The sequence below is a fragment of the Cupressus sempervirens genome, chromosome 3 (assembly GCF_028749045.1).
Source record: "Cupressus sempervirens isolate cs-2001-9-10 chromosome 3, ASM2874904v1, whole genome shotgun sequence".
NCBI lineage: Eukaryota > Viridiplantae > Streptophyta > Pinopsida > Cupressales > Cupressaceae > Cupressus > Cupressus sempervirens.
The window spans coordinates 100,996,633-101,007,320 of NC_143120.1; the positions used below are offsets into that span (position 1 = coordinate 100,996,633).

General features: G+C 29.1%; 1 pseudogene; it reads right to left on the reverse strand.

Moving 5' to 3' along the window:
- Nucleotides 1-685: 685 nt before the first annotated feature.
- On the reverse strand, nt 686-3,602 carry LOC149564982 (uncharacterized; annotated as a pseudogene).
- Between the last annotated feature and the right edge of the window lie 7,086 nt (nt 3,603-10,688).

Below are 10,688 nucleotides of genomic sequence, written 5' to 3' on the forward strand. Positions count from 1 at the left end.
TTGATTGTAAATTGAGGGGCATAAGATCTCTTAAACAAAATGAGTTAATGTGCATCTCGTCATTGATATTTTAATCTCTTTTGATTTTCTCCAACATAATGAGTTTATTGAACATCATTATGATTAGTTCATGGACATTAGATCTTAGGTGGATTTTTTTATTTATAAGAAAACTTGAGATTTAATTAGCTGCTCAAAAATAGTTGTAAGAGAATGAAATTAAACGTGTGCTGGTAAATAATAATCTAAACACTAAACAAGATTTTGAGCTTGATTGGTACAAAAAGCAAGTGTAAGACATCAATTGAACAAGACTGATATTACAAATTAGAAGAGATTATGGAGATGCTTAGAACATTGAACATCTTCAACACATATTTGAATAAACTTATTATTAATTTATATATATGAATATTTAAATTTTTTAATTTTCTTTGCATATCCAATTTTTTTTAATCATTGCTATGATATCATAAACAATCAAACATCTATCTATATGTGAACAATAATGTTATTCTAAAATATGATCATTCAATAGACATTAATGAGAAATAATATTTACCAACTAAAGTTGAACAAAAAAAAGCTTGAAATGAATATATATAAATCAAATTAATTTTAAATATCTATTTAATTTCATGTCATACATAGATGTCCTGTATAATTTACACTATTTAAAGTAACAATTCCAATAAATGAGTAGAAATCAAGAACACAAATTAAATCCACATGCAACCACACTTGACAAGTGAAGGGGAGGGTATCTTATGGGGGGGAGGGAAAGGAGAATAAAACAACTTTATTAAAATTTAATTTTCGGAACATTTTGATCAAGAATGAAAATAATTTCATCCATGATCTTGAAGCAGTGAACACGACATTTTGTTTGGAAACATAATATTGCAATAACAATTGCAAACCCAAGTCCAAAGCTCAATCCAATTCCCACTTCCCACCATGCATCATCCCACTCTTCAACAATCACACCTTCATTGTGAGTAAAATTTGGAGAAATAGAAGAGGAACAACTTGTGTTGATTTGAAGTCCACAAAGATGTACATTGTTTGAAAATGAAGTACCACTAAATGTAAGAAATTGACCTCCTACGGGTATCCTACCAGATAAATTATTATAAGATAGATTGAAATAGCTCAAATATGTAAGAAATTGTAGCTCTTCAGGAATATCTCCAATAATATTGTTCCTTGAGATATCAAGTGACTCCAATTTCACAAGATTTCCAAAAGAAGTAGGAATTTTGCCACCCAAATAATTTCTTGATAAATTAAGAGATTTTAGACCAATGAGTAACCCAATGCCTTCAGGAATATTACCCGAGAAGTTATTGCTAGAGAGGTCAAGACATCTAACCATTGCCAAAGCTTTTGCATACTCTAGAAATTGGCCTTTGTTAACTATTTCCATTTTGTCCACATAAGGCATTGAACTAGAATTTGAAAATTGAAGGACATCTGAGCTTTCCGTTTGATTTTTCATTGCTTTCAAGTTACTCAAACTATTTGGAATAGCTCCAACCAAATTGTTATTTGACAAAACCAAGACTTGAAGGTGTTGCAACTTTGCCAATTGTAATGGTATTTCACCCATGAATTTATTTGATCCCAGTACTAGAATTCGGAGGTCAAACAACTTGTCTAACCAATTTGGGATTTTTCCTTGCATGTTATTATATCCCAAATCTAAAATCTGCAAAGACGTAGACTTTTGAAGTGAAGATGGAATTGGCCCTTGTAGTTTGTTGTATCCTAACTTTAATGTTTGAAGACAAACCATGCTCTTAATTTCACCTTCGAAATGATTTTTTTCTAGATCCAAAACCTTTAATGTTGATGAACAATTACCAAAGGTTGCAAACAAGTTACCTATAAACTTGTTGTTTGACACATCCAGAACCTCTAAAGTAGGACCTTCACAAATTGAATGTGGAAAGACTCCCTTAATGGTATTATTTGCAAGTGACAAATAAATGAGTTGGCTAGGGCTGTATTTGTTTGTGCTTCTTTGACTAATCCTCTCGAACTGATTCTCTGACATGTCCATAAATTGTACATTTGGATGTGGCACAGGAATATTCCCTTGCAACTTATTTCTATGTAAGTCCACATATTGAACACCAAATGCACTAAACTTTGAGGGCAATGCTCCTTCAAATTGATTGTATGAGAGATTGAGTCTTTCCAAGAGTGTTAGGTCCGACAACCATTCTGGAATATTTCCACTCAATGAATTATTGGATAGGTCTATATTGAGAATGTTGTATTGAGTGGATATGAAGGATGGAAAACTACCATTCATATTACATGAAGTCAAATGTAGATCTTGGAGCTGAAATTTAGGGATCCAATTGAAATTGATTCCTATCATCAAGAAATTGTTGGAGAGATCCAACCATTTAATTTTTGTCAAACCATCTAATTGTGAAAGTAAAAAAGTGCCACTTAAATAATTATTGCTGAGATAAATTCCCTCTACGGAAGAGAGATTACTAATAATAGATGGCAGGCTTCCATTTAATTGGTTTGACTGAAGGTCAAGACTTGACAACTTGGATAGTCCACATAAAGAGCTCCATGGAATATTGCCTCTAAGCGAGTTATAAGAAAGATCCAAGATGGTCAATGATAACATATGTCCAATAGTAGGAGGGATAATGCCTTCAATTTTGTTATAAGAAAGACACAAGTAGGTCAATGACGACATATTCCCAATAGAGTTTGGAATCACTCCTCCCACATTTGAATGGCCAATTGAAAGGCTTTTGAGTTGGGAAGCATAGTGCACAATGGAGGAGAGGTTTACTTTGAGTTGGGAAGCATAGTCCAAGTAAAGGTTTCTGAGGTGGGGAAGAGCTAACACGGTGGAAGGGATGGAACCATGGAGACTGTAGTTGTAGAGCTCGAGGGCAACCAAAGATGTAAGGTTTGAAATCCACATGGGAAATGGCTGGTGGGCGATGTCACTATCAGTAAGGCCAAGACCGGAGAGGGAGGTGAGGTTTACAAGGGGAGAGAGAGTTGTACCTGATACGCCAGACAGCTCCAGTGATGTAACGTTGGTGAGGGACGCAATATTCTCGACCAGTGCACCATCACCTCCAGTTGACGTAACATTCACATCGTACATGTAGAGCTCCTCCAAGCCTCGAAGGGAAGGGGAGAGGGGACAAGTCAACAAAACTGAGGTCGAGGTACTCCGAATGGTTCAGCTGGAATAAGGCAGGGAATATCTGGCTGCTCGAATTCTTCACCGCTGCTGACAAGGAATAACCATAAAGGTCGAGTCGAGCCACGTGGCCAGAGACCCTGTGGCAGGCGATTCCCAGCCAGGAGCAGCAGTAGAGCCCCTTCCACGAGCTCAGCTGGTCATGAGCTCTTGTTTGAGGCGGAGGAGAGCACTTCTTTCTTCGGGAGGGCATCCTCCCCATGAGATTGAGCTGGAGGAGCAACAGCAGGTGCCCAGCATGTCCACCAAGAGTAGCACCAGCAGCAGCAGAAACATGTCTCTGCCCATCTTTTACTTGAGACCCTCTCAATCTCGATAATAATAATACTGACGACAACCCACAACACGAGAAATTGAGGCTTCCTCTTATCTCTATGAAATTGGCTCCAAATGGATGAGAATTTTTGGAGTCTTGTCACTGTGCAGAAAAGTAGTTGAGCAAATATTTATGTGGAAAATTAATTGAATAACTGCTTTCCAGTTTTCAATGTATTTATCAAATTGACAGTGAAGTATGCTTCTATCAAATTTTAAAGCTTCTTAGAATTGTCTAATATAAAATAAACTTGGTTTCTGTTTTACAATTAGTGTTCAGTGAATATAAGAAATCTCTCAGCTTTTTAATAAGTTTTTTAATTTTAGAAACTTAATTTAATTAATTAAATACGTTTGTTGAATATTATTTTTATTGAGAAATTTATGTCATGAATCACTAGATTTTATAAATTGTATTCACTTTTTCCTATTAAAATTTTATTTATTTATTTATAATTTTTCTGTTATAGAAATTATTTTTCTCAAATGAATTAATTTATAGTTTTTACTTTTCTAATATAGTTTTTTTTTAATATAGTTGATGAAATCAAAATATATAAAAACTAATAATTATACTTATTTTTTCAAAATAATCAATAATTTGATGAACTAGAATTATTATTTTTTTTTCAAATTATTATAAAGATATAAAATATTAAATCTATTATTTAAATTCTATTTTCTAATTACATAAAAAACAATAATGACAATTTCATTATTTCATAAGTTTTAAATCCTAATTATAATTTTAAGAGCCTTTTGACTAGTTAATTGACTATTTTAATTTATGACTTGTTTATGAAAAATAAAAATAAATGCAATTATTTAAATGATTATTAGTTTATTCAAGAACTCTTTTCATTCTAAGAAAAGATTAGTGAGAGATGGTTATATGTAGTATACATAATTTTATAACATTAACACCTTATGTAAGAAGTTGGTATGAATGGAGGACTTTGGTAAGATTAACCATAGGTAGAAGTAACCGTTACAATAAAGTGCACAAATGAGAATATACCTACGTCCACCAACAACAAGTCCAATATTATTATCCTTCAGTGATTACAACCTAATTAGAATAATTTTGGCATATTTTTTTAATCTAATATTTATCCATTATTGTCTTTGCCGGAGCACATACTAGAATAATTTTCACTATAATCACTACGTGGCACTTGTTTGTAATTATTAACAAAATATATAGATGCATAATCATTTGTAGATAAATATTATTCTATAAATCTTAATTTATTTATAACTAAATTTTCAACATAAAATGTGAAAAATTAAGTGTAGTTTTTTTATGAATAGTCTTTTCTATTAATAAATAATAAATAATATACTTAGTTACAATTCACAAAAAATGGGGTCGAGATAGCCGAAATCAACAACTATTCATTAAAAAGCCAATTATTCTAAAAAAAAATATTTAATATATTTTACTAATGAATAGTTTTTATACTTTTTCTTATAAATCACAAACTCTAAGACCTTGCATATAAGAGTGTAATTTGATTTTTATAATTGAATTAAAACTGTGATGACAATAATTGTAATTTATCTTGTAAAATTTCTAATTCAAACTTATGGCTAATCTAATGTTAAATTTAAATCACTATTTAATCAAAAGTCTAATTATGATTAGTTTGAATATTTAAGAACTTATAAAATACACAAGTATTCTATTTTTTAAAAAAAATTAGAAATAAGAGTTTGAGAACGAGAAAAAAACACCAGAATATCAATACGAATATTTTATCTTTAGGAAAGGGAGGACAATTTTACAAATATGAAGAAAATGCTGATAGATAATTGATTAAAACTGGTTAAAAACAAAGTATTTAATCACTAGATAAGACTAACACAATATTATTTTACATCAAATATCTATAATTCAAAATAGATATAAAATGTAAAGATTCACATTAGAAAACTCTACTGAAAAGAGCATATTTCAAAAAAGTATAAACCTATTGTTTAAAAAAAGTATTAATATAAGTTTCAATATTAATTTTTTGATAAATATATAGTTTCAATATAATTAATTAATTAAACATTTTGAATCTTATAATGGACCAAATTCGATATATTTTTTCAAATATAACTAATCATCTTTCATTATAAAACATAAGATTGCGTATAAAACTATGTGGATGATAAGGAGGAGTAAAAAGTTATAATATTAGAATATAACATATAAATTATTGTCATTATAGTTCATTGTTATAGTTTATCAAAATTAATTTTTATATTTAATTAGTTGTTTATTGTTTGTAATTTATAGTGTTATATTATAGTTCTATATTGTGTATAGTTTTTTCATATTTAATTAATAGTTTACGATATATCATTTAAAAAAGAAAAGTGAACTATTTTTTATTGTGAAAATAGAGTAGGTATTTGTAGTTTATCATATCTATCAATTAAAAGATAAAAATGAAATATTTTTTATTGCAAAAATATAAGATTATAATGTAAATTTAAAATAATGAACTTCTATAATTAGAAATTTCAAATTGTATATTAGACTTTCTTTCATCTAAAACTATTAAATTTATTATAAAGTAACTATATGAATATAAATAAAATTTAATAATAGTTAATAGTAGTTGGACAAGTGAATATAATAGTATTGCCCACACAACAAGTACAATAATAAAGATGGATTTAAAATTTAAATTTAACTAAAGAAAAGGTTGGATCTTTAGAAAATACTTACTATTGTATGTGAAGTATAATGATCAAGATATATAACTATAAAAGAAATATTTTACTATTAATTATTTTTGAAATATTTTTAAAAAGGATATAATATATCAAGACATCATAATATTTCATTATTCCACATTTAGATTTAAAAAAATTTTAAAAAATAAATATTAACTTTTTCTATTTATTTATTTTCAAAACATATAGTTTGAATTTTGTTAATACAAATTATATAATATTTTTTAAAAAATGTGTGAAATGAGAAAAATACTCATATATCTATATATAATTAATTAACAATATAAAATAATACTAGTACTTTTACAATGAATCTTATGTTTACTTTTAAATGATATATGTTGTCATAAATTAAAAAAAAGTTTGACTTGAATGAAGTTTTGTTTTCCAGCATTATGTTTGTGGAAGCAATTCAATGTATTAGGTAATCGATGTGAGTGGAATGAGGAATTCTGACTCAAAACCGTTTAACACGGCGCTCAGGAAATTTTCACATTTGAATAGTGAATGGGACTTTGAATATATTCTACAACGGGCACTGTCATGCTGCTAGGCTATCACATCCAGCTTCTATCATTTTGAATGGAATCTGTTTGTAATGGGCCCCTACCTACCTATGCCTTGTTTGACGTGATTGTTGAAAATGAATTCGTCATCTCTTTTCATGACTTGCATTCTTAGAGAGAACCCATTTCACACTTCCATTGTTTAGTCAAATTCACCAATAACTCTAGATGAGAAATATGGTAGCCCTTGAATATGCAAACAGAGCTCTTCGGGAGTCTAACCATTTCTCCTTTTCAGCTATTATCTTATTATCTTATATTTATTAAACTTAGAAATTATTAAATTTATTACTAAAAATAATATAATTATTAGTCCCGCCTATAAATAGGCCGAGACTATAGTTTTCATATGCTTCTTTACAATTAATCAGTATTTTGAAATCTGTGCTCAAATCCTTTAACCTATGGTCTCATGATATAATTCTATTAAAATATATTTGTATGTGTTTATTTCTATTTTATAATTGGTTGTGACTAATTTTGTCCTAGTATTTTATGTTTTTATCTTAACAAAATTGGGAAAATGATTAATAGTCCACGTACCTAAAAATTATGGACAGCTGGAAACTTCAACATTAAACAGATGTAAACCTAAAACTAATGTGGCTGGATATGCTTCATCATTTTGCATGTATGCATGTCTGTGTTTTTCAAGTTATTTAGAGACATAGATACATAATATTAATAGATGGCATGAATAAGGAAAAAATAAAGCTTATAAATTATAGATTAAACTTATGAGAGTATGAGCGATAGCAGTTCTTATTGAATGCTTAGTGTGACAGAGTCTCCATTCTGATATCAGGTCAGATCACCTTCTCAGTAATAGAAAGATGACAGTGTGGAATGGTGAAGTTTGCAGTGGAAGTTGGGCATGTCATAAATGTAGTTTTCTTCTGATGATTTCAGTCTGAGACAGAGTGGAAGGCAACATATTCCAGAGTTACTGTAACTTTGTCACAGGTATGTTTCCATTACACTCACTCAGTATTTTTACTGCCAAGTTGGAAGTTACTAACATCCAATACACTACATAAATTTTTTATTCTCAATAGAGAAGAGAAACATGCACAAAAAATTATTCCAAAATAACTTTTACTCATGAGAGACCATTAGATGGGACATGATATAAGTAGTATCTAAGGAATAAGGAATAAACAATAGTGTCAAATTTAAGTAGAATTTTATACTGTCATTTGCCTAAATAATACAACTTCTAAAAGCACCGAGAGAGTTGCTAGGAATGCGGATAATTTGAATCCCGCCAATTTGATATAATCATGTTCAAAGGAGAAATTGTAGGTGACAAAGGTGGACAAAGGGAAGATAGTAGGAATGAAGATTGATTAACTCTTTAAATGATAATGGAGTACTTCAAGCTTATTTAAACAAAGTTCCTTTCAAATGCATCATATTTTGCAAAAGCATGTTCTCCACTTCCTTCTTTCTACTACTCATTTTGTGGTAGTATACTTTTCCATCATTTGGTATCAATTTTATTAACCCAACACAAGAGCACTCACAACATTTATGGATCTTTGTTGATGCTCCTTTATCAGATCTCAACATTGTAGAGATGTGGGTAATTTCAAAATCATTTGTTAGATATGTCTCTAGATCCCAAAATTGTTGATAGAAATGAGAAATGTGAAACTTTTGGACATCTGAGAAAAGTGACAAAGGGAAGGTAGTGCAACACCAAGAGCTGATAGTTGTAGCATTCACTATGAGACACTTGAGGAAACACTTTATTTTACAAAACTGGAGTAGTGAATACTTGTATGATCATCTAAGGAATTAGATATTCAATTATTATGGTAATAGAAGAGAAAAGGAGCTGAGACAATATCATTTGTATAAAAAGAATAAGTATACTAAGTATAGCCAAATACAACACCAAGTGGAGTGTCCAACATATAGAAGTTTTACTTGATTGTTTCATAATTTAGGCAAAGATTTTGGGCAATATTATTGGTTTCTTTCAAATAAACTATAAAGTTATTTTTGAACATAATAATATTTATTGTTCTAATTTTTACCTTGTATCCAGGAAGGGATTTAATTATGTAGCTTTCAAACAAAAAAGGTTTTTTGTTTGACCAAATGAAGGTTATATTTTTCACATTTAATTGTTGCAATGGTTAGATGGATTTTTCAAATTGTGGAGAATGAAATTATCCAGCATCTATTGTTATCCTAACTACAAAATTTTGTTGGCAAAAACTAATCTATAGGCCTTTTATGTGTTGTAAATTTTATATAGAGTATATCAAAACAAAAAATTCAACTATTGAATTTATATTATAGATAAATATCAAAATTAAATATCAAATTATCTATAGCCATAAGTGCTTAGCATTTAAAAAATCTTTTTTGTTGGATTTCTTTCTAATTTATATTTTCATTTTAAGACCGTCGTGATAAATTAGTATCCAATGAAACATCAACAAATGTTCAAGATATGTTTGCATTGATGATTTACAGTTCAATATCTTCTTTGAATCCATTTTTGAGTCCATGTGCTTGATTGTGGAAACGTAATAGCTTGAATGTCAAAAGATCGATATTCCATGATATTAAAAGCATTATTTTGCATTCAAAAAATAGATTAAGAAATGTTTCAAATCCATAATACTAGGTGTGTTTTACAAGTGCATACAACATGTCTCAACAGAGATGGGAAGTTATCATGTAAAAATCCCTCTAGAAACATTATTTTGGTTTTATTTTGGAATATGTTAGAGTTGACATGTATACCTAGTGCACCAAAAAAGAAAAATTGAAATTCGGCTAATATTTTTGAAGTTATAACTGGTCAAAGTCAAAGTTATCAGAAATTGATAGTTTTTTTCTCCCATCAAACTTTTTCCATCAAATCCACATTTTTTTAAAAAACAAATTACATATTCTTGAAGAAGAATCTCTCCTTTAGTGCAGCATTAAAAATAATAATTTTTAAAAATGATTTACTTTTTTTTTCTTATTTTTGAATAGACATCTTCCTAAATCTTACGATACCTACTTGTAATATTTTTAAATTATAACATATTATCCTTAATCAAAATAATAATAAAACTATATGATCATAATTGTGACTCCGAGGCCTACAAAAGTATATTTTTAGTTTTTAAAAAAACTTCAATATAGTAGGTCAAATTGGCCTCCAAAGTGAGATGTTTACAAAAGTTTTGATTTTTTCTTGTTTGGCTGCCACATAAGATGCCACATAGACAGTTTTGGCCGAGACAGTTACGGCTGAAACCCCTGTCGGCCAATTAAACCGTCAACGGTTAATGTGGCTATTTGATATAAAATAAAGTTTTTTTTTCTTTGAAAAAAATTTAATATACAAAATAGTGAAAATTGGAAGAGGATTTTTGAAAGACAATTAATTTTGAAACAATTTTTAGCAACTATTCTGTGGATTTAATCAATATTGCAAAGGATTGAATATTTTGAAGGTGCTTTTTTTCTTGTCTACTTATTTTTATTTTTATCTATTCTATATTGAACCATTTTTTATTTTTATGTATTCTATATTGAACCATTAGCTGATATTTAGTGAAATTTAAATTTATTTAATTTTGTTTCTATAGATTAAAGTATTCAATGGGCAGTAAAAGGAAAAGATCAAAGAAATATGATAGAATAAGAGATGAAAAAATGAAAGGTCATACAAAACATAATGAAAACCAACCTACTGAAATTCCTGAATAGGATGAGATTCATGAAGAAAATGAAAGTAATGAAGAGGAAGAAATTAGTAGTTCTACTGATAAAGACAAATTAGAAGGCATAAAAAATTTGATGGATTTGGATGAAGAACTACTTTTTAA